The 24,744-nt window shown below is 40.2% G+C and overlaps 3 protein-coding genes and 1 pseudogene across 3 annotated transcripts in view; 2 read left to right on the top strand and 2 right to left on the bottom strand.

Moving 5' to 3' along the window:
- Positions 1-24,744, bottom strand: part of LOC140235475 (UDP-glucuronosyltransferase 2C1-like) — a 214,040-nt gene that overhangs the window by 31,897 nt on the left and 157,399 nt on the right. The window lies entirely within an intron of this gene.
- Positions 1-24,744, top strand: part of LOC140234890 (UDP-glucuronosyltransferase 2C1-like) — a 146,313-nt gene that overhangs the window by 11,341 nt on the left and 110,228 nt on the right. The gene's annotated exons all lie outside the window — the stretch shown is intronic.
- Positions 1,042-23,331, bottom strand: LOC140234891 (uncharacterized; annotated as a pseudogene).
- The window catches only part of LOC140235513 (microsomal glutathione S-transferase 2-like), a 245,675-nt gene continuing 241,737 nt past the window's right edge, over positions 20,807-24,744 (top strand). The window contains exon 1 of the mRNA XM_072315537.1: positions 20,807-20,945. The gene's annotated coding sequence lies outside the window, so the exon portion shown is untranslated. The remainder of the gene's footprint in view (positions 20,946-24,744) is intronic.

Genomic DNA, 24,744 nt, shown 5'->3' with positions numbered 1-24,744 from the left:
GTAGCTACATCGCTTTGAAGGGAGGGGGCGCCCGGTGCGCCCCCTGGATCCGCCACTGGTAGTCAAGGGTGTCGGTTTATGTTCATGATTGGGGGAGGTATGACCAGCGAGGGGGCGTCGAAGTGACCAAGCGGGAGAAGGATGTCCAAAATCTGCACTTTATATAGAGCATCCCCTAATTTGTTTGTGTTTGTGAGTGTGTGTGTTTCATATAGATGGAAAAGTTAGGAAATAGCCAAGGTCAAGTCTTATTATTGGCAATGCAAGGCATTTTAATGTAGACTAGTATGTAAAGCAACACTGCAAAATCAATGATCAAGCTTTGATAGCAAATGTGTACAACCTATATCAAACATCACATTGCGCAACATTGCAGCGACTCTTTTTGCCATTCCGATGTTCTGAGTACACTGCGCACATCCTGCTTGTATTCAAAATGCCAGCCAGGAATCACATATTATGGTTAAAAGGAAAAATATCTTTTTTCTTGATCATTCTTTCATGTCGATTTCAAAAGCAGTTTACTAACCCTTGAATTATCATTTTGGTAGGTTTTTTTTTTCTTCTTTTTTTTTTCTTCTTTTTTTTTTTCTTCTTTTTTTACCAGCGGATTGGGGGGGGGGGGCACGTGCCTCCCCCCCCCCATGCCCCCCCGTAGTTACGCCACTGGCATGAGCTGTAACTCTGTCATACACGGGCGGGACCTCCATTTTATGTCCTATCCGAGGGACAGAGTGTTTTGCCTCTTGCTAGAGGGGACGGTATGTTTACACACAACATTGCTCAGTCCAGACTCGGTTTCGAACCCGGGCCGCGTGATCGTGAGGCAGACGCGCTACTGACTGAGCCAACTCACCGCCGGTTTGCATCCAATGTGTGAATCAGGGTAATATGGCAGCGGGTAATATCATCCGGTTAAAACTCTCTGCCAACATGTGATGATTCAGTGTAACCTCCTGCTGAAATTGGTTTAGATGTATACCCTCGATCTCTTTCAAGACAGGGCAGCATCTGCGTCTTCAGTGAAGCACGCGGTTTAGCTTACATTGCACGGATCGGCACACAGATCTCCACCACGACTAAACTGGACATCCTGACGGTACGACCAGCGTTCTTCCAGGTGCACAGCCAGTGTATGCGATCATCAGAGTCTTCCATTGGCAATATCTGAACAGTTTGGGTGAAGGCAAGCAAGGAGGTTCAAGAGAATGGAGTCACAACTGTCGTATTTCCTTTGAAGTCACGTTCGATGCCGCCACTCGAAAGTATTTGAAGCATGTGGCAAACTGGATCTGCCGCACAGATAGGAAGACAATTGACTCATGTCTCATTGCATAATCATCAGCCACTTTCTAACGAAAATATGTCTTTGTGATGGTAATTACTTTTCGCCATCCCTACTTATAAAAGATAGGTGGTATATAATGGTAAAGACACGGGGATGCGCGAATAGAAATTGCGCAAAAAAATGATGAAATGAAAATGAAAATTACTCGACTGGCCGTGCCCGGCCACTAATCTGATATGTCTATTAATGTAGAATTATACTCGAAGATTATTCCATATCAGTTTTATTTGGAGGAATTAAGTGGAAAAGTGATAAAACCGGCTCTCCGGGAGGGTACAGTTTTAAACACTTTCACATGATGCAGCTCTGATTTACACTTTTGCACATATTTCTTGAAGGGATTGACCTTTGTTTAATGAGCTTTATCATAAAGTGAGATTTCGTTTCATTAATAGATAAACAAGCAAAATATAGCCAACATTAAGTTCACGTTCAAAATGAATCTTCAGATTGCTCAGCAAGACGGCGGCATCAAACCCCGCCACGAAAGGCACAGATGCACCTGTGGAATTCTTTTGTACATCAATAGAAAAGTGACAACTGTTTGAATAATTACAGCCAGTTGGAACTCCTCCTTGAGGCAAGCTTGTCTCTACAATCCTTTCTCAGGCAAAGGTTCTGAATTATCGGATCGTGCTCAGTCTGCACGCAGTGAGCTGAACACCATATCAAGTATACATGTGCAATGATTGTGTGTAATGATATGGGAAAATGCATGGAGAAATCAAAATGCATATGTACATGTTTACGACTATTTACGTGGAATCAGTTCCCGTCTGTTGTCTTCATCAATCTTGCAATGTTGTTGTTTATTATTTTCCCTCTCCATCACAAGTATAATATGGAACGTGTTGATTTTTTTCACGTGAAGTTGTTGTGATGTTGGAAAATGCAAGGATGTATTGCAGGTGGCCTATTGCAGGTGGCCTTCAATTTGTTTTTCACATTATATTGACATGTTAAACAGACTTTCAAAACATTTCAAGAGGCATCTTGGTGAGTTACAAACTTCTGCTTGATTTCACACGAGCAGATGATTATCAGTTGTCTTTCTGCTATCATCTTGTGTGAAACAGGGCATTGCTTATCTTCAAAAGATAGCGTGCAAATTAATCTGCAATTATACTGTTGGTGCTCATAAGACATCACAACCCACCTCCAGTCTAGACATAGTCTAGTGGGCGACGTATTTTTAGCCTAAATCAGTGATTGGCAGTCAATAGAGGGCGCGACGATGTGGAAGTCAAGTTGACTAAAAATACGTCTAGTAAGAAACCTCCGAATAGAGGCGTGGAACCGGGTGTGGCAAGACAGTTGTCAGTCGTCAACTCTCGAAGTTTTATTGGCTGAGCATCGGATGTCAATCAAAACACGTCGCAGAGCCCAAAGAAATGCTAGTCTACTCTCCTAGGTATACTACAGATAATCTTTCAATAAAAATACAGTTTGCCTGTCTCTTTCAGCTTACTACAGTATTTTTTCACTCTTTTCCATTCTTTTTGAGGTGTATTACATCTTACCTTACTTTAAATAGATAAGAATGATGGCAATCAGTGTAACTGACTTCAGTTGTAAATCTATGAGGGTTTTGCACGTGGAAACTACGCCCAAATTACTGCCGAATGCAAACCTACAATTATTGGAGTAAAGTCTACTTGTTATTTACTTAATTGTACGTTTCGGAAATGTATTTGATATCACCACTCCCCTTTATTATTTTTAACTTTCAGTTACCATATATTTTGTATTAAACTTTGCATGATACTTGCTTAACATCAATAAAGCTGCCGTCGAGACATCAATCTCTATATCGGAGCACAATAGACTTAAAGCAGGCATTTTCTGTCGTGTTAACGCGTGATCACACTGTCACGGAAGAACTCGTCCGCGGTAACATGGGCGTCCAAGGGGAAAACAAAGAGGAGCTGCGACACAAAAAGATTCCTGCAAAGCCAAAGGCACAGGTAAAATATGGTGCATTCTTTGCAATCATGAAATTACGAGATGCCATCTATGTGGTCCTGGCAACAAGTAATGATAAACCAATTCTATCTGATTCACATTTCATTACAAATGTATATTATGAGGACATCTTTGTGGCCATTCTGTATGCATGTGTGGCTAAATTGAGTATCATCAACAAGCGAACAACTGTGGTAAAATACACATATAAACACGCACGCACGCACGCACACACACACCAACACACACACACACACACACACACACACACACACACACACACAAGACGTATTACGCAACTGAGGCACAACACGCAAGAGTTGTGTCCATGTCCAAATCGCTAGAAGTGACACATGTGGCTCTGCTAAATAGTCTTGTACCATTTTCGCCTGGAACATCTCGTTTAGAGGTTAGGCGTGGTTGTTGAAATAACATTAACTTGATTCGACGTGTCAGAAATGATTACACTCGTATTTTCTGACAAGATTTCAGAAATAATTGATATGTTCCTTCATGTCCTTTCTGGGATTCATCATTCCAAGGATCGTTAATCTGATAATAAAATCAGGTTCATTATTCCGAAAACGAAATATTCTTCTTTTAGTTACAAAATAAGTTGATGTGACAGCAATAATAAAAAGGTTGAATATTATGCAGTAAAAATTGAATGAAAACACGCACACGTATTCATGCCTACACACGTGCATACACACGCATTTACACACACAAAGACAAGTATAATGACAAACATACACAAACTAAAAACGTCAAAAATAAAGCATTCGTGTATGTGCTGATAATCCCCTTTGAAATACGGCCCAAGTCATAGATCAGCCCCTTCCAACTCTCATAACTCAAATGCATCAGACATGCAGTTGTAAACCATGGATGACAGAAAAAGGCAGCAACCGTGACGAAATTAAATCAGCCCACAATGTGCTTAGCTAATTCCTCAACTTATTTTCCACTTTGCTTAGAGGAGCACGCTTCTGAATGTGCTTTATCAAGACGTTTTGTCCAAGACACACGTGCTTTGGATTGCAGGGGTCAAATACCTCAGACAGTTGTAAATAAGGGGTGACGAAAGAAGGCGGCAACGGTAACGAAATCAATTCAGCCACAATATTCTTAAATAATCCATCAACTCGTAATTCAACATTGCTGAGATTTGCATGCTTCTCAACGAGCCAAATCAAGACATTTTATCCAAGAGACGTGCCCTTTGGATTAGAGATTAAAATACTTGATGACGTTGTAAATACAGGATGACGAAATAAGGCAGTATAGGGTGACAAAATCGAATCAGCCAACAGTATGCTTAGCGAAGACATCAAATCATTCTGCCACTTTGATTAGAATAGCATGCTTCTCAATGTGCTATATCAAGAATTTCTCTCCAAGTGGCATGAGCTTTGAATTACAGGGCTGAAATGCATCAGACAAATGTACAGAAAGGGTGACGAAAAAAGGCAGCAACGGTGACAAAATCGAATCAACCTACAATGTTCTATGGTAATACAGTATCATACCACTTTGCTAAGGGTTACATGCCTCTCAATGTATTATATCAAAACGATTCTTTATTTTTCCAGGACACATGTGATTTGGATTAGAGGGCTAATATACATGATGAGGTTGTAAATAAAGGACGAAGAAAAGAGAAAAGGAGAACGCTGACGAAATCGATTCAGGCAACAATACGCTTGAATAATACATCAAATCGTTTTACTACTATGATCGGAATTGCATGCTTCTCAGTGTGCTTTACAGTGCATCAAGAAATTTTCCCCAAGTGACGTGTGTTTTGCATTCTAGGGTTCAAATACATGAAACTAATTATATATGAAGGGTGGTGAAATAAGGCAGCAACGGTGTCTAAATCGATTCAGTCCACGATATGATTAGCTAATACGTCGAATTGTTCATTTTGTTCAGAGTTGCATGTATCCCAATGAGCTTTTGATATGGGGACTCAAATGCATCAGAAAGTTGTACATAAAGGATGAAGATAAAGGCAGCAACTGTGAGGAAATTTAACTAATCCTAAATGTGACCGTGCATCACAAAACGAACAAAAAGTCGCACACAGTGATTTTGTGTGAGGGCTGAAAATAGGTGAAATGGATCAACCTAACCAATGTCGAGTTTTTCATATCTTCTAAAAGAGCAAGTCTTTTTCTATATCATATTAAAAGTTGGGATCATAAAACAAACAGGAACTTGTGTTTTCAGCAGTTTTTCTCGAACACTTTTTGGTGGAATAGTGTGATTAGTTGTTTCTCATAGAACCCTCGTCCCATTTCTGAAAAACCCTGTCCATACACTTCACTTTCAACTCCAATAACTTTAGAAAGAATAATGCTACTGCATTGAAAATTGGCATAAATCATGCACAGAATGTGTTAATGAAGCATACTCAATTTCAATTTAATTCATTGTTGTTGCTCCGGTGGTCAAAATCCTGTTTTTGGATGGTAACTTGGTAAAGTTAAGCGCTTGAATACACCCTGTACTTCAGAGCCTGTTTTCTCAGTTCACACTTTCCAGACTGTGTCTTTTCTTTCCGATATTTAGATAGGTTAGAAGAGTCCATTTGAATTGGGCTATACATCATTTTAAAGCTTAGAGTCTGCTCTTTCAGAATCTACTCTTAACTAAAAATCCTTGTCTGGCGACTTTTTGTTTGTATTTTGGTGCAGGGTTACAAACGTGGTTAGGCAATATATCAACTCGTCATACCACTTTGATGAGAGTTGCATGGTTCTCATTGTGCTACAGAAAGACGTTTTCTCCAAGGGGCATGTGCTTTAGATTAGAGGGCTCAATTGTATCAGGGAGATGTAAATAAAGAGTGATGAAAACAGACAGCAACGGTGACGAAATCGATTGGGACCAAACTTTACTCAAGTGCTACTCCACTCTTTATACCTTTCTACAGAGAGCCGATTGGTTCGTATTGTGCTTTATCAAGGAGTTTTTATCCTAGAAGAATGTACTAGGAGTACAGGGCTGCATGCTTCTCAATGTGCTGTATCAAGAAATTTATAAAAGAGACATGTGTTTATATCAGAGAGGTCGAAAATACATGATGAGGTTGTAAATAAAGGGTGACGAAAAAGGCAATCAGGGTGACGGAAGCAAACAATGTGTCTAAATGATGCTTCAAATTGTTATACCAAATTACTTAGTGTTCCATGCTTCTCAATGTGCTACATCAAGACATTTTCTCCCAGAGACATGCTCTTTGCATTCGAGGTCTTAAGTACATGATGCCGTTGTACACGAAGGGTTACGAAAAAGGCGACAACGGTGACGAAATCTATTTAGTCCAGGGTATGATTTGCTAATTCATCAAATTGTTATATCATTTTTTACAGTTGTATATCACAATGTACTTTATCAATATTTTTTCAAGTGGCATGAGCTTTTGATTAGACAACTGAAATGCATCAGAAAGTTGTACGTAAAGGTTGACGAAAAATTCACCAGCTATGACGAAATCAAATCAGATCAAAATGTGGTTCCGTGATATATCAACTCGTCAGGCCACTTTCTTGGGAGTTGCATGGTTCTCAGTTTGCTAAATCAATACGTTTTATTCAAGAGACGTATGCTTTGGATTAGAGGGCTTAAATGCATCAGACAGTTGTAAATAAGTGTCAAAAACAGGCAGCAACAGTAACGAAATCGAATCAGCCCACATTTTGCTCAAGCAATAAATCAACTCGTCATATCACCTCAATGAGATATGCATGCTTCTCAATGTGCTTTGTCAAGGTGTTATATCCAAGAGATGTGTCCTTTGGATAGAGGGCTCAAATGCATCAGTCATTTGTAGATAAAGGGTGACGAAACTCGGACAGGCAACAGCGGTGACGGAATCGAATCAGCCCACATTTTGCTCAAGTAATAAATCAACTCGTCATATCACTTTACTGAGAGCTGTGTGCTTCTTATTGTGCTTTATGAAGACTTGTTATGCAAGACATGTGGGCTTGGATTAGAGGGCTCAAGCGCTTCAGATAGTTGTAAATAACGGGTGACGAAAACAGGCAGCAGCGGTGACGGAATCGAATCAGCCAACGATATTCTTTATCACTAGTACATCAACTCGTTATACCGCTTTACAGAGACTTGTGTACTTCTCAACGTGCGATATCAAGACGTTATATCAAAGAGAAAAGTGTTTTGGAATATATGGCTCAGAACATCAAAGAGTTGACAGACAGGGGAAAACCCCACAACGAACAGCTGTACGGTTCATATGCAGTGACTACATTATCCGCGATCCAGACTGTACAACGTGCATGAGGGAGAAACTGTACTTGCCAACTCTTACGTTGGGATGCCAGATTAGGAGATTAAAATCATTCTTCAAAGTGGTAGAGGGGTTGGTCCCAGCCCTACATTCTGGAATTGTTTTCACTAAAGTAAGACCCAAGCGAAATATTACAGCAAAGAAATATAAAGAATGTAACGTAAGAAAATAAATGTCGAAAATTACGTTACAAATCAAACTAAATGTTACACAGTAAGGCATTGTTACACATCAGTATACCGACCGAGTTTCCCTCTTTTTATTTTTCTTTTTTTGTGTGTGTGTGAAACCGATCCTGGTTTGGAATTAACTTCCAGCTGAAGTCGTTAACAGTATATTACGGAGGTTTTCAAAGCAAAGATTGAGCAAAGCCTTCTTCACTTTGACTACCAACGCTCCCAACGTGCCCTCTCTCACCCGGTGCCCTATACCGCAAGGTCCTGCACCGTATTACATCCAGAACAAGACAGGATGACGAAAAAAGGCAGTAACGGTGACGAAATTTAACCAAGCCACGATGTGCTTAGGTAATGCATCAAGTCGTAATACCACTTTGCTGAGAGTTGCAGGCTTCTAAATGCTCTACATCTATTTGTTTTCTCCGAGAGAAAAGTGTTCTACATTATAGGCTCAAATACATGATGACGAAGTGAATAAAGGGTGACGAAAAAGGGCAGCAACGGTGACGAAATGGATTAAACCAACAATATGCTAAAATATTACATCAAATCGTTACACCAATTTGTTTAGACGTACGTGCTTCTCAATGAACTATTTCAAAACGTTGTTGTCGCAGAGATATACGCTTTGCATTCGAGTTCTTCAAGGACAAGCTCACCTTACTAGACATGTGGATTGAGTGAATGCATTTATATTTATGTATAATATCATTTAAGCATATTGTTGCCTCAATCGATTTTGTCACCTCTGCTGCTTATTTTCGTCACCCTTTACTTGCACCTCATCATGTAGTATAGCCTCTAATCCACAGCACATGTCTCTTGGAGAAAACGTCTTGATATAGCGTATTGGAAACCAGGCACCTCTCAGCAAAGTGATACAACGATATGATGTATTATCCAACCTCATTGATTCATTGATAAAAATTCAATTTTTTATTTATTTATTTATTTATTTATTCAAGATTTCATGCGTCTTCACAATTTAGGAATGCATACAAATGTATGCAAGTACATCTCATATAGCCAAGACAGAAATATATACAATAAGTATACATTGATAAGAAGCAGTTACAGGATAGTAGACAACTCCACTAAGAGAGCTACATTATACAAGGTAATGAACACGCAGAGGAATTGCAACATAAGCTTAAAGCTTGAAAATCGTTGCAACCCCCGTGCACACAATCTATATATGCTTGCAAATAGTTTAAATGATACTTGAGGAGATGGAGGGGGGGGGGGGTATTTACAAAGAGAGCATGGGAACATGAGGGGGAAAGAAGAAATGCATGTGTGGTGCCTATTTGTCCTGTCGGACATTGACAAGAGAGAGCAAGAAAAAGTTTAAAGTGTCAAGTCATTATAAGCAAATTATACTGATAAAATTGATTAAATTTCTCATAAATCCCATTCAAATGTTGATTTCAGGGGAAATATATGATCACAGCAACTTTAATAGTTAATAGTATCCAGGAGTTCAGCGTGAAGCTGATAATAGAATATGTTTGATCGACCTTTTGAAAGTAACTATTTTTTGTCACTGTTGCCTCTCATTTTCGTCACCCTATATGTACAACTGTCTCATGTATTTAAAGGACAAGTTCACCTTCGTAGACATGAGGGTTAAGTGAATGCAACAATATTAGTAGAACACATCAGTGAAAATTTGAGGAAAACTTGACAATCTGTTTAAAAGCTATGAATTTGTAAAGTATCTGCGCAATCACTGCTACATGAGAAGACTGTGATGTTATATGCATAGAACTATAGTTATGACGAAAATGATAAAAGAATTTCATAAAACTTCGTTTTGAATAAAGTGCATATTTCCTGGACTTGTTTACTGACGTATGTTATATGAGTAACATTATCCCCCTCGCCTTCTGAAATAGAGAGGTCGATTGTTCTTTTGTTATGCGAGAAAAGTGGAAATAATTATGTTTGATTTTCTTTATACTTTTTTTATATTGTTGTACACATGTGACATCACAAGCCATAGTAGTCTTGTCATCCAGCCAAGACTGAGCAGAAACTTCAAAAATTCATAACTTTTGAACGGATTGTCCGATTTTCCTCAAATCGTCAGTAACATGTTCTGCTAATATTACTGCATTCACTTAACCTACATGTCTATGAAGGTGAACTTGTCCTTTAAATACATGAGACAGTTGTACATATAGGGTGACGAAAATGAGAGGCAACAGTGAAAAAATCGATTCAGCCAACAATATGCTTAAATGGTACACTAAATCGTTATGTATAAAAGTTTTCCCCAAATTACAAATGCTTTGGATTTGAAGGACACGCATGAGATAGTTGTAAATAAAGGGTGGCGAAAAAGGCGGCACGGTGACGGAATTGATTCAGCCAACATTATGCAAAAACGAAGCATCAAATCACTATGCAACTTTTCTGAAAGCTGCATGCTTCTCAGTGTGCTACAATAAGTTTTCTCCCAGAAATATTTATTATGCTTTGCATTCGAGAGCTCCAAAACATGAGAAAGTTGTATATAAAGGGTGACGAAAGAGGCAACTACGGTGAAGAAATCGATTCTGCAAACGATATGCTTACATACATCGAATTATTATGTCACAGTATTTAGAGGTGCATGGATCTCAATGAGCGTATCAAGAATTATTCTCAAAGTGACATGTGCTTCAGATAAGAGGACTCAAGGGCATAGGACAGTTGTACATAAAAGGTTACGAAAAACGCAGCAACAGTGACGAAATTGCAGTGTTTATCAATGAATCAATGAGGTTGGGTAATGCATCAAATCGTTGTATCACTTTGCTGAGAGGTGCCTGGTTTCCAATACGTTATATCAAGATGTTTTCTCCAAGAAACATGTGCTGTGGATTAGAGGCTATACTTCATGATGAGGTGCAAGAAAAGAGTGACGAAAATAAGCAGCAGAGGTGACGTAATCGATTGAGGCAACAATTTTCTGCATTGGCATGCATTCGGAATGGTCAGAAAGATGTCCTCATTTGCATTTGTAAAGAAATGTGAATCAGATTGAATCGGTTTATCATTATTTATTGCCAGGACCACATAGATGGCATCTCGTAATTTCATGATTGCAAAGAATGCACCATATTTCACCTGTGCCTTTGGCTTTGCAGGAATCTTTTTGTGTTGCAGCTCCTCTTTGTTTTCCCCTTGGACGCCCATGTTACCGCGGACGAGTTCTTCCGTGACAGTGTGATCACACGTTAACACGACAGAAAATGCCTGCTTAAAGTCTATTGTGCTCCGATATAGAGATTGATGTCTCGACGGCAGCTTTATTGATGTTAAGCAAGTATCATGCAAAGTTTAATACAAAATATGTGGTAACTGAAGGTTCTTGTATGGTGATATCAAATACATTTCTGAAACGTACAATCAAAGTAAATAACAAGTAGACTTTACTCCAATAATTGAAGGTTTGCATTCGGCAGTAATTTGGGCGTAGTTTCCACGTGCAAAACCCTCATAGATTTACAACTGAAGTCAGTTGCACTGATTGCCATCATTCTTATCTATTTAAAGTAAGGTAAGATGTAATACACCTCAAAAAGAATGGAAAAGAGTGAAAAAAACACTGTAGTAAGCTGAAAGAGACAGGCAAACTGTATTTTTATTGAAAGATTATCTTTAGTATACCTAGGAGAGTAGACTAGCATTTCTTCTGGCTCTGCGACGTGTTTTGATTGACATCCGATGCTCAGCCAATAAAACTTCGAGAGTTGACAACTGACAACTGTCTTGCCACACCCGGTTCCACGCCTCTATTCGGAGGTTTCTTACTAGACGTATTTTTAGTCAACTTGACTTCCACATCGTCGCGCCCTCTATTGACTGCTAATCACTGATTTAGGCTAAAAATACGTCGCCCACTAGACTAGTCTAGACATCCGTAGGCCTTGTGGTGTAGAGCGGGATCTTATCATCTCTAACGAAGCGAGATTTCTCTTTTCTTTTCTTTTCTTTTCCCCACTAACAATGTGAAACAAAGTATTGTTTCTCTTCAAAAGATAGCGTGCCAATTAATATAGGTTGGTGCTCTAAACAAGACATTCCAACCCACCTCCATCTTAGATATCCGTAGGGCGTTGTGGTGTATTTATAGACATGCCGTAGATCGAGACTTCTTTCTTTCCTTTTCCCCACTAACAAATAAGTTTAGCAGGAAACATAGAAGCATTCGCACATACTGTTTACATTTCCCATCACATGCTTTGAAAAGCGGAATTTTTCATGTACACATTTTCCCTGGAATTTTGCCAAGAACTTTTCAACACAATACATGTTCAAAAGAACCATTTGGTTCATACATAACTTGATTAAAGGGGCCTACTTATCACCGTCCACGTACTCGAACAGTTTTCGCCAAAGATACAAGTATGTTTACAAGACTGCAAACAGTAGAATGATTTGCCCCTTAACAAATCAGACTACATCTCTTGAAATGTCTTCAAACGTAAATTAAAGTCATTCCTCTTGAACGATTTTTCTCTTATATATATATATATATATATATATATATATATATATATGAAGACAACGTCATTATTGTGTAAGTTCCCAAAAACTCCTTACGACTTTCTCCAAGCCGGCGACCATATTATTGTACAGAATTTACTAACAAACTTCCTTTCAAATTCATGAAATTCTTCCGTCGAGATGTTTTTCATTGCAACTGATTGACAAATTGCCCTACATCGACGTAAATAAGCACTGAATTGATCAGTGTTTTAGTAGTAGCCATGATGAAAAAAAAAAATCATGGGCGTACATACTCGAGAAGGATTCGAACCTACGACCTCCTGATCACCGGACAGGCGTCTTCTCTACTAGACCACCGAGCTTTCGCCTGACAGCAAGTGTTGGCTCTAGTCCTTCATGCAGCGGGTACTGCTTTGTTATTCAAATTCATGAAATTCTTCCGTCGAGATGTTTTTCATTGCAACTGATTGACAAATTGCCCTACATCGACGTAAATAAGCACTGAATTGATCAGTGTTTTAGTAGTAGCCATGATAAAAAATCATGGGCGTACATACTCGAGCAGGATTCGAACCTACGACCTCCTGATCACCGGACAGGCGTCTTCTCCACTAGACCACCGAGCTTTCGCCCGACAGCAAGTGTTGGTTCTAGTCCTTATAGCATGCAGCGGGTACTGCTTTGTTATTCAAATTCATGAAATTCTTCCGTCGAGATGTTTTTCATTGCAACTGAATGACAAATTGCCCTACATCGACGTAAATAAGCACTGAATTGATCATTGTTTTAGTATAGTAGCCATGATAAAAAATCATGGGCGTACATACTCGAGCAGGATTCGAACCTACGACCTCCTGATCACCGGACAGGCGTCTTCTCCACTAGACCACCGAGCTTTCGCCCGACAGCAAGTGTTGGTTCTAGTCCTTATAGCATGCAGCGGGTACTGCTTTGTTATTCAAATTCATGAAATTCTTCCTTCGAGATGTTTTTCATTGCAACTGATTGACAAATTGCCCTACATCGACGTAAATAAGCACTGAATTGATCAGTGTTTTAGTAGTAGCCATAATAAAAAAATCATGGGCGTACATATTCGAGCAGGATTCGAACCTACGACCTCCTGATCACCGGACAGGCGTCTTCTCCACTAGACCACCGAGCTTTCGCTTCCGTCGAGATGTTTTTCATTACAACTGATTGACAAATTGCCCTACATCGACGTAAATAAGCACTGAATTGATCAGTGTTTTAGTAGTAGCCATGATAAAAAATCATGGGCGTACATACTCGAGCAAGATTCGAACCTACGACCTCCTGATCACCGGACAGGCGTCTTCTCCACTAGACCACCGAGCTTTCGCCCGACAGCAAGTGTTGGTTCTAGTCCTTATAGCATGCAGCGGGTACTGCTTTGTTATTCAAATTCATGAAATTCTTCCGTCGAGATGTTTTTCATTGCAACTGATTGACAAATTGCCCTACATCGACGTAAATAAGCACTGAATTGATCAGTGTTTTAGTAGTAGCCATGATAAAAAATCATGGGCGTACATACTCGAGCAGGATTCGAACCTACGACCTCCTGATCACCGGACAGGCGTCTTCTCCACTAGACCACCGAGCTTTCGCCCGACAGCAAGTGTTGGTTCTAGTCCTTCATGCAGCGGGTACTGCTTTGTTATTCAAATTCATGAAATTCTTCCGCCGAGATGTTTTTCATTGCAACTGATTGACAAATTGCCCTACATCGACGTAAATAAGCACTGAATTGATCAGTGTTTTAGTAGTAGCCATGATAAAAAATCATGGGCGTACATACTCGAGCAGGATTCGAACCTACGACCTCCTGATCACCGGACAGGCGTCTTCTCCACTAGACCACCGAGCTTTCGCCCGACAGCAAGTGTTGGTTCTAGTCCTTATAGCATGCAGCGGGTACTGCTTTGTTATTCAAATTCATGAAATTCTTCCGTCGAGATGTTTTTCATTGCAACTGATTGACAAATTGCCCTACATCGACGTAAATAAGCACTGAATTGATCAGTGTTTTAGTAGTAGCCATGATAAAAAATCATGGGCGTACATACTCGAGCAGGATTCGAACCTACGACCTCCTGATCACCGGACAGGCGTCTTCTCCACTTAGTCCATGGGCCAAGACCCGAAAAATGGGTTATTGGTACCATCTGAGGTGGCACAACCTTTTTGGTGTCATTTTGTTTGTCGGGCATAGATATGCTTATTAAGCTATGATAGCATTTCCAAATGAGTAGCTTAGTCATAACAAATGAATTTTTAACCAATTTGGTCTCGTATTAATATCCCTATACTTCTGAATCGAAACTAAACCGCTATACAAAGAAGAGCACTGCCTTCTGTATGTCCACATGTGTTCTGTTGTAAACGCGGTGCGCTTAGTCTTTATTCAAGGCAGCGAAGGGAATATCCAAAGGGTTATGATGTCCCCAGCTGTCACGCGGTGCGCTTAGTTCTTTATCTAGACCAATGTACCGTTATCATATCTAAAGTTCCTCATAAAAGGGATTATCTATACTGTTTTTATACCACCCTATCAACAAATACATCAGTTTTGAACAAAAATCACTCTGTTCATTTACAATGTTATTTATTATAAGGTATTGTAGTGTACCGGTACCTTGTTTTTGCATTATCTTTCATTATTGGAGGGAAATAAAGCGACATTGGCGTGGTATCAGCGTTTTCACCGTAGCGTTTTCGCCGGAAAATGATAAATAATTGAAAGATACGGTAAAATTCACGAGGAATTGCTTTTGTTGTTGTTGTTTTTAGATAAAAGAATATACACTGTATCATACGCTTTGGACATTCCCTTCGCCGTCTAGAATAAAGACTAAGCGCTGTGGACATCATAACCTTTGGATATTCCCTTCGCTGCCTTGAATAAAGACTAAGCACACCGCGTTTACAACAGAACACCTGTGAACATACCATAGAGCTGCATTTTACAGCTCTATGGAACATACAGAAGACAGTGCTCTTCTTTGTATGGCGGTTAGTTTCGATTCAGAAGTATAGGGATATAACAACGAGACCAAATTGGTTAAAAATTCATTTACTATGACTAAGCTACTCATTTGGAAATGCTATCATAGCTTGATAAGCATATCTATGCCCGACAAACAAAATGACACCGAAAAGGTTTTGCCACCTCAGATGGTACCAATATCTGGCCTGGCCCATGGACTAACTAGACCACCGAGCTTTCGCCCGACAGCAAGTGTTGGTTCTAGTCCTTCATGCTGCTTGTACTGCTTTGTTATTCAAATTCATGAAATTCTTCCGCCGAGATGTTTTTCATTGCAACTGATTGACAAATTGCCCTACATCGACGTAAATAAGCACTGAATTGATCAGTGTTTTAGTAGTAGCCATGATAAAAAATCATGGGCGTACATACTCGAGCAGGATTCGAACCTACGACCTCCTGATCACCGGACAGGCGTCTTCTCCACTAGACCACCGAGCTTTCGCCCGACAGCAAGTGCTGGTTCTAGTCCTTATAGCATGCAGCGGGTACTGCTTTGTTATTCAAATTCATGAAATTCTTCCGTCGAGATGTTTTTCATTGCAACTGATTGACAAATTGCCCTACATCGACGTAAATAAGCACTGAATTGATCAGTGTTTTAGTAGTAGCCATGATAAAAAATCATGGGCGTACATACTCGAGCAGGATTCGAACCTACGACCTCCTGATCACCGGACAGGCGTCTTCTCCACTAGACCACCGAGCTTTCGCCCGACAGCAAGTGTTGGTTCTAGTCCTTCATGCAGCGGGTACTGCTTTGTTATTCAAATTCATGAAATTCTTCCGCCGAGATGTTTTTCATTGCAACTGATTGACAAATTGCCCTACATCGACGTAAATAAGCACTGAATTGATCAGTGTTTTAGTAGTAGCCATGATAAAAAATCATGGGCGTACATACTCGAGCAGGATTCGAACCTACGACCTCCTGATCACCGGACAGGCGTCTTCTCCACTAGACCACCGAGCTTTCGCCCGACAGCAAGTGTTGGTTCTAGTCCTTATAGTATGCAGCGGGTACTGCTTTGTTATTCAAATTCATGAAATTCTTCCGTCGAGATGTTTTTCATTGCAACTGATTGACAAATTGCCCTACATCGACGTAAATAAGCACTGAATTGATCAGTGTTTTAGTAGTAGCCATGATAAAAAATCATGGGCGTACATACTCGAGCAGGATTCGAACCTACGACCTCCTGATCACCGGACAGGCGTCTTCTCCACTAGACCACCGAGCTTTCGCCCGACAGCAAGTGTTGGTTCTAGTCCTTATAGCATGCAGCGGGTACTGCTTTGTTATTCAAATTCATGAAATTCTTCCGTCGAGATGTTTTTCATTGCAACTGATTGACAAATTGCCCTACATCGACGTAAATAAGCAAATAAGTAAATTTTGCACATATTTCTTGAAGGGATTGACCTTTGTTTAATGAGCTTTATCATTAAGTGAGATTTCGTTTCATTAATAGATAAACAAGCAAAATATAGCCAACATTAAGTTCACGTTCAAAATGAATCTTCAGATTGCTCAGCAAGACGGCGGCATCAAACCCCGCCACCAAAGGCACAGATGCACCTGTGGAATTCTTTTGTACATCAATAGAAAAGTGACAACTGTTTGAATAATTACAGCCAGTTGGAACTCCTCCTTGAGGCAAGCTTGTCTCTACAATCCTTTCTCAGGCAAAGGTTCTGAATTATCGGATCGTGCTCAGTCTGCACGCAGTGAGCTGAACACCATATCAAGTATACATGTGCAATGATTGTGTGTAATGATATGGGAAAATGCATGGAGAAATCAAAATGCATATGTACATGTTTACGACTATTTACGTGGAATCAGTTCCCGTCTGTTGTCTTCATCAATCTTGCAATGTTGTTGTTTATTATTTTCCCTCTCCATCACAAGTATAATATGGAACGTGTTGATTTTTTCACGTGAAGTTGTTGTGATGTTGGAAAATGCAAGGATGTATTGCAGGTGGCCTATTGCAGGTGGCCTTCAATTTGTTTTTCACATTATATTGACATGTTAAACAGACTTTCAAAACACTTCAAGAGGCATCTTGGTGAGTTACAAACTTCTGCTTGATTTCACACGAGCAGATGATTATCAGTTGTCTTTCTGCTATCATCTTGTGTGAAACAGGGCATTGCTTATCTTCAAAAGATAGCGTGCCAATTAATCTGCAATTATACTGTTGGTGCTCATAAGACATCACAACCCACCTCCAGTCTAGACATCCGTAGGCCTTGTGGTGTAGAGCGGGATCTTATCATCTCTCACGAAGCGAGATTTCTCTTTTCTTTTCTTTTCCCCACTAACAATGTGAAACAAAGTATTGTTTCTCTTCAAAAGATAGCGTGCCAATTAATATAGGTTGGTGCTCTAAACAAGACATTCCAACCCACCTCCATCTTAGATATCCGTAGGGCGTTGTGGTGTATTTATAGACATGCCGTAGATCGAGACTTCTTTCTTTCCTTTTCCCCACTAACAAATAAGTTTAGCAGGAAACATAGAAGCATTCGCACATACTGTTTACATTTCCCATCACATGCTTTGAAAAGCGGAATTTTTCATGTACACATTTTCCCTGGAATTTTGCCAAGAACTTTTCAACACAATACATGTTCAAAAGAACCATTTGGTTCATACATAACTTGATTAAAGGGGCCTACTTATCACCGTCCACGTACTCGAACAGTTTTCGCCAAATATACAAGTATGTTTACAAGACTGCAAACAGTAGAATGATTTGCCCCTTAACAAATCAGACTACATCTCTTGAAATGTCTTCAAACGTAAATTAAAGTCATTCCTCTTGAACGATTTTTCTCTTATATATAAATATATATATATATATATATATATATATATATATATATGAAGACAACGTCATTATTGTGTAAGTTCCCAAAAACTCCTTACGACTTTCTCCAAGCCGGCGACCATATTATTGTACAGAATTTACTAACAAACTTCCTTTCAAATTCATGAAATTCTTCCGTCGAGATGTTTTTCATTGCAACTGATTGACAAATTGCCCTACATCGACGTAAATAAGCACTGAATTGATCAGTGTTTTAGTAGTAGCCATGATGAAAAAAAAAAATCATGGGCGTACATACTCGAGCAGGATTCGAACCTACGACCTCCTGATCACCGGACAGGCGTCTTCTCTACTAGACCACCGAGCTTTCGCCCGACAGCAAGTGTTGGCTCTAGTCCTTCATGCAGCGGGTACTGCTTTGTTATTCAAATTCATGAAATTCTTCCGTCGAGATGTTTTTCATTGCAACTGATTGACAAATTGCCCTACATCGACGTAAATAAGCACTGAATTGATCAGTGTTTTAGTAGTAGCCATGATAAAAAATCATGGGCGTACATACTCGAGCAGGATTCGAACCTACGACCTCCTGATCACCGGACAGGCGTCTTCTCCACTAGACCACCGAGCTTTCGCCCGACAGCAAGTGTTGGTTCTAGTCCTTATAGCATGCAGCGGGTACTGCTTTGTTATTCAAATTCATGAAATTCTTCCGTCGAGATGTTTTTTTGCAATGGACAGAATATTTCATGAGGTGAAAGATGAAACATTTCATCTTTCACCGAATGAAATATTCTGTCCATTGCACGAATCAAAACATTTAGTATTTGTTTTATATAACGCCTAAAGAGATCCTAACCCTTGTCATTAATTTCGATGTTTTATGAATTTAGAAACAAGAGAGAAGGGACTTACATTTTGGTGTGCGTCGCCGTCACGGTACTAGAACGTAGTCCTTTGACGTCAATAATAAATGTACGTTTATGTACGAGTCAAACACGAACTTCCGTAGAAATCCAATCTGATTCAAAATTGTTTTCACTTAACGTTGCTTGTTTATAACAGTTCACTCCTAGGCATAAACTCGTTCGAACTCCAAACACTGAATTTTAAGAACGTAGACACTAACGTTAGGTCTAGGACCTAGGCCTATATATACAAGTTTTGGGCTGAAGCAGTCTGTTTATCTACTGTTGTTGTAGAAAGTTACGGGTCCATGAAAATGAAAGTGCTGGACTGATGAAGACGGTGTTGCATTTTGAATGCTGAAGTTGGCTTCTTGGAGAATCAGCTGTTCTTGGGACAATGTCAAGAGTGAATCCAGTGTGTCACCCTGATCAGCCTCCTGCAACGTTAGGGGTACAGGGACAGGCTCAGCTGGCAAATTCTCAGTAGGCCTAACAGTAACGTTACTACTGACACTGCCGGTAACGTTAGTAGTGTAAGACTCGGTCCTAGTGCTAGTAGTAGTATAGTAAAGGTACTAGGTCTCGCGCAGGGACCTAATGATCGCGCATAGCGTAACTGCGTATTGCAAGCGATATTACGCGTAGGACTAAGCGCAAAATTTGCCGATACGCCCATGGAATAAACATATCTGACTTACCGCTCAACATGAGAAGGAAGCAGGTAAGAAATTTTGATTTCCAACAAATTTTCCACTAAATTTCCATTTTTTTTACCTTGTACAAGCCTACCTTCCCTTAAAATCTGTTCTAAGGATGTTGTAGCCTAGACGTGTCGTCTCGCTTGTCTCGTTCGTAGTCGATAGAATTCGTAATTTGTTCGATCGATCGTTTACCACGTGACGTCATCATACACAAGAACAATGTATGCTGCCAGCTACGCTGAAATACTGTTAATAAATGTTGTTTTAAGTCAAATTTTAACACAACGATTATAATATTACAAAGGAATAAATATTTCAGTCTATCGAAGTTGAAGTGTGATTTCAATTTGAATTTGCTTGTGATTTCTTGCGCTAACTTGTGATATATTTGTGACAGGGGAGGGCCATAACGATACTGAAGAAAACAAATTAAATGAGAATGTGACAAATGGGTGACGAAATTAAATGAGAGGGTGACGAATGGGTAAGCACACACACAAACACACACACACACAAAAAAAAAATATATGTTCATATTTTACTTTTTTCCATTTTATATTATGTGTATATTATTGGTTAAAGTGATTAGAAATATTGTAAGAAAACTTTATAAATGAAAATCATTAACGATTATGAAAATATCAATGATAAAAATAATAATAATAAGAATGATAAAATGATGATGGTGGTGGAAGTGATAATAATAATGAAAATGATGATGATGATGATGATTATGATGATCGATGATGGTGGTGGTGATAATAGTAATAATGATAATAATAATAATAATAATTACAATAATAATAATAATAATAATAATAATAATAACACATATAATAATAATAACAATAATATACACAAGTTAGGTAAAACTGCTGTTGCTTAACAGGGACAAAAAAATATTCTACGAAAGCCGGAGCACGTTACAGCCGCAGAGGGGCAGACACTTTCACGCATGAAACTACAGAGGGCAGCTGCGCGATCTTTACATACCCCGAGAAATTGAACGCATAAAAAAAAGTCCGACATACAAACGGCGACAGCGCACTACTCCGTCATCGTATCATCAGGAGATTCTGGGAGGTGATTTTTCTGCATTTTCGTGATATTCATTGAGAAATTCAGGTACGATTATGGAATAACTTCTATTATAAGAGCATTTCACATTTTCGTGCGCGATATCTAGACCCCTCAACCATACTAGGTCTAGACGGTGTTTGCACATTTTCTTGCATCATTTTGCATGCAATCTTGCTACTCATTTCTTTCTTCCTGTCATCGCTAGTAGAAGCATAGTGTTTTAGGGAGGATTCCGACCTGTGACCAGTAACGGACATTAAGATCCCGGTTAGCAAAACCAGCACGATCCAGGACAGTAATTCAATTGTCGTAGCCCGAAGGCTGTGGTTTGTGTACTTCGTTGCGCAACCAGCTGCAGTGGCGATTGTTTTCATTTTGTTTCCAAGAGTGTTCAAACCTAATGGACAGTTGGAGTACCATGGGCCCTCTGCTGGAACAGTGGATTTAGGACGCTGCCACAAACAGTCCAGTGCAGGATGTAACGCTGCTTTTTAAGCCAGAAATGTTGAGACTGGACATGCGGAAGAACCTGGAATCTCGTACATGTAGCCACTACACTCTTCATCCTCGTTTTCTCGTCTGGACTTAGTAAGCGTGTCACGGTGTGTAATGTAGCGAAGATCCTGCTCATCTGTTTGGACCAAAAAGTCATCTGCTTTCATGTCTCACAGATTTTCACGTCCTCTGTTGGCGAAATATAATATATCATTATGTCCAAGAAGACCTTGTTCTGCAGACCCTGTGGGGTTGTGATATCGAGCACATCAGACGCGAGGATTTTGGCCATATCTTCCTTACTTATTGCGCTTTTGTGCTTGATGTAGCCCTTTCCTTCCTTCTTCAGTTTGCACATCACTGCTTTGTAGGTTTCCTGACTACGATGAAACTTGTCCGATTTGTTAATGTCAACATCTCTTACGGTCTTGAAGTGACGATTAAGTCCATACTTGATGCCGAGCATTGACTTTTTCGTGTACAAACTACCGTCTGCTTTCCTCAGTCCAGCGAAAAATCGCGACAGAAACTTGTCGAGCTCTTCATCCGATGGCGCTTCTACTTCAGGCAGAGATGTCCCAGCAAACTGACAGAATGCATCAAGACGGCTTACGGCATACTGGATTTGTTTTTTAGTCTGACATGAGAACAAATGTCGCCAACACGTTTGTTTGCCGGCCTTGTCAACAGAGAGCAAAAACAGAGGTGAAAGTACGAGTACGAGGTCGATCTCAGATCGAGAGTAGATCTAACGTTAGTAGCCTACATGTACAATTCAGAAGTGCATAGCGATGTCGCGGTCGATCGTTCGCAATAAAATACATACTAGTATACTATTCGCTATTACTAGCGCGCTGGCGCGGCCGGTCAGCTTGATCGCATGCACACCGCAAGCACAGCGATTTACGTACGCAGTAGTGGGCCTTCTGTCTGCGTGCAATGGACAAAAATCGTATGGATCCAAAATTGCACGGTAAATGGATCCATAGATGATGACGTCATAGTGAAATGGGCCGAATAATCAATGTCAAACAACCAATCAAATGACAAGGATCTCTTTAGGCGTTATATGATATGTATTATACAACGTCCAAGTAGATCCTTGTAATTTGATTGGAGGATTGTTGGTGACGTGATATTAAATAAGCACTCCATTCAACGCGCCGTGCAATTTTGGTTCTATTTTTGCGTGCAACTTGGTTCGATTTTTTCGTTCTATTCCACGGTTCGAGAAATAATATACGGTACTGCGTGTACTGTGTGTTGCATCTTGAGGATCGCATGCAGCTAGCGCAGGTACGTGTGCGGTACATGCATGCGCGTACACTCTAAGAAAAAAAGGTTCTCAAATGGTTCTCGTCGGCTCCAAAATGGTTCTCATCAGATGGTTCTCGCAAAATGGTTCCGATGAGCACCTATAAATGGTTCCCAATCGAAATGGTTCCGTTCGTCACCATTTGCTAGTATGCGACCCAGTCCCCGAGTGTACTCCTGCAGGTCAAACAATATCTTTAGGTCCACTTTCATTTTTCCCCTGCTGTATATTCGAATGGCAGATGTAAGAATCATCAAAAAATGTGGTATTGGTACAAAAACATTGTATGTGTTTCTACTGCTGTGATAACAAAAATTACACATTGTTTTTATCGTAGACTAATGACTTCTCTTGGCTGCGTGCCAACTGACAGCTGCCACCGCCATCCAATTTTAGCGCTCGATCAGATATGCGTACGCGTAAACGTACACATACTAGTACTGCACTGCACATTGCACCACCGCATGGTAGATCGTGCCGCGCCAGCAGTTACACACACACGATTAAAACATGTGTGTGTAACCGGCGCGGCACGCGCCGCGGCTATGTAGCCCTGTGCTGTCAGCTGCCTGTCTGTGTGCAAGCCTATGGATGCAAACCTACCTGTCCACCACTGCACATAGCACATCACAGCGGACAGAGTGCCAATATAGGAATAACGCATGCCGCGGAGTTGTTTAGCGAGTATGCAGTGCACGAGAGGTTTCTTCTGAGCATGCGCACTCCACACGAGCCGGAGGCGAGTGTGGAGTGTGCATGCGAAGAAGAAACCTCGAGTGCACTGCATATCGCTGAACAACGACGGGAAAATGCGTTATTCCTTTTATAAGATGGCTAAGTAATTTCAAACGCGAGGTGAATATACCTTGTATGAGAAAGAAATAATGAAATAAATCCAATATCAAAGATTTTGAAATTGTACTCACCGTTGGAAAATGGCCCAGAGTAACGTTAGGCTTTCCCCGAGATTACCCCATCCCAGCTTGTGTTGAATACTAGTACATACTGTAAAAGTGGATATTTTCGCGTGACTAATTTTTCGCGCTTGGCCGGGTCGCGCTAGTTTCTGGTTGCGCGAAATGCGCGAAAATTTGAACACCGCGAAAATTTCAACCGTAGATTAGACAGTTTGGGTGCGCGAAAATCCCACGGGCGTGCAGGGATAGACACTTTTCGCGAATGATCACGTGATACACTTTGACCAATCAGCAAGCTGGAAATTACTTAGCCATCTTATAATGCAATACCATTCATGCAGCAGCAGCCGTCTTTTCTAGTGTGGACACTACTACACAGTAAGCCTATGCATCACACCCATAACGAACGGCACCCGGTAACTCTATAGGCCTAAAGTTAGACATTAATTTTGTCAAAGTGGACTGGAAACGTGTCACTGTCAATTCCATTTTCGCCATGGCAGTCATCACAATTTAGGAGAATAGGTAAGACTTTTAGTTTTAAATGTGGTTGTATCTCATTTTAGATGACATTCGTTGGTACAAAATCAAGTTAGATTCATCACTCAGTTTTTTCAGTCAGTGATTAATCTTTAAGTCGGTTAGATCCTAAGTAATGTTAGATCTAATTTGATCGAAGCTGCTGTCTTGTGTAATGTTTACCAGGTACAGTAGATCCAGATCTAACAATAATATGTTAGGCCTATAAACACTTTACAATTAGAAACTTGGCATAGCAATGAGCTAGCCCGAACAGACGCCGTGCGGAGCATGGCTGTCACGTTTTTACAGTGACTGGGCCGGGCTAAGTTACTTAGCTAGGCCTGCATGTAACGTTTATGCCTATTAAAAGTAGAGTCTTCTAAAAACTCCAAAACACAGCCCGAACACCGAACGCGAAGATTTAACTGTGTAGGCCTACAAGGAGCGCCCTGGGGTGAGGCCTAGAAAATTGTTCTATAGACCTTCTAATTATAAAGTTATATGAGTATAACTGTGCTAGTGAGTTAGTGTTAGTGTTAGGTCTGTCTACAGCCCAGTAAACCTAACAAGTTAAGTCAAAATCTCTTCAGTATGT

This window comes from Diadema setosum, chromosome 11 (assembly GCF_964275005.1).
Source record: "Diadema setosum chromosome 11, eeDiaSeto1, whole genome shotgun sequence".
In the NCBI taxonomy this organism is placed as follows: Eukaryota; Metazoa; Echinodermata; class Echinoidea; order Diadematoida; family Diadematidae; genus Diadema; species Diadema setosum.
The sequence above is the reverse complement of the archived record's forward strand: the minus strand, read 5'-3'. Positions and strand labels throughout refer to the sequence as shown.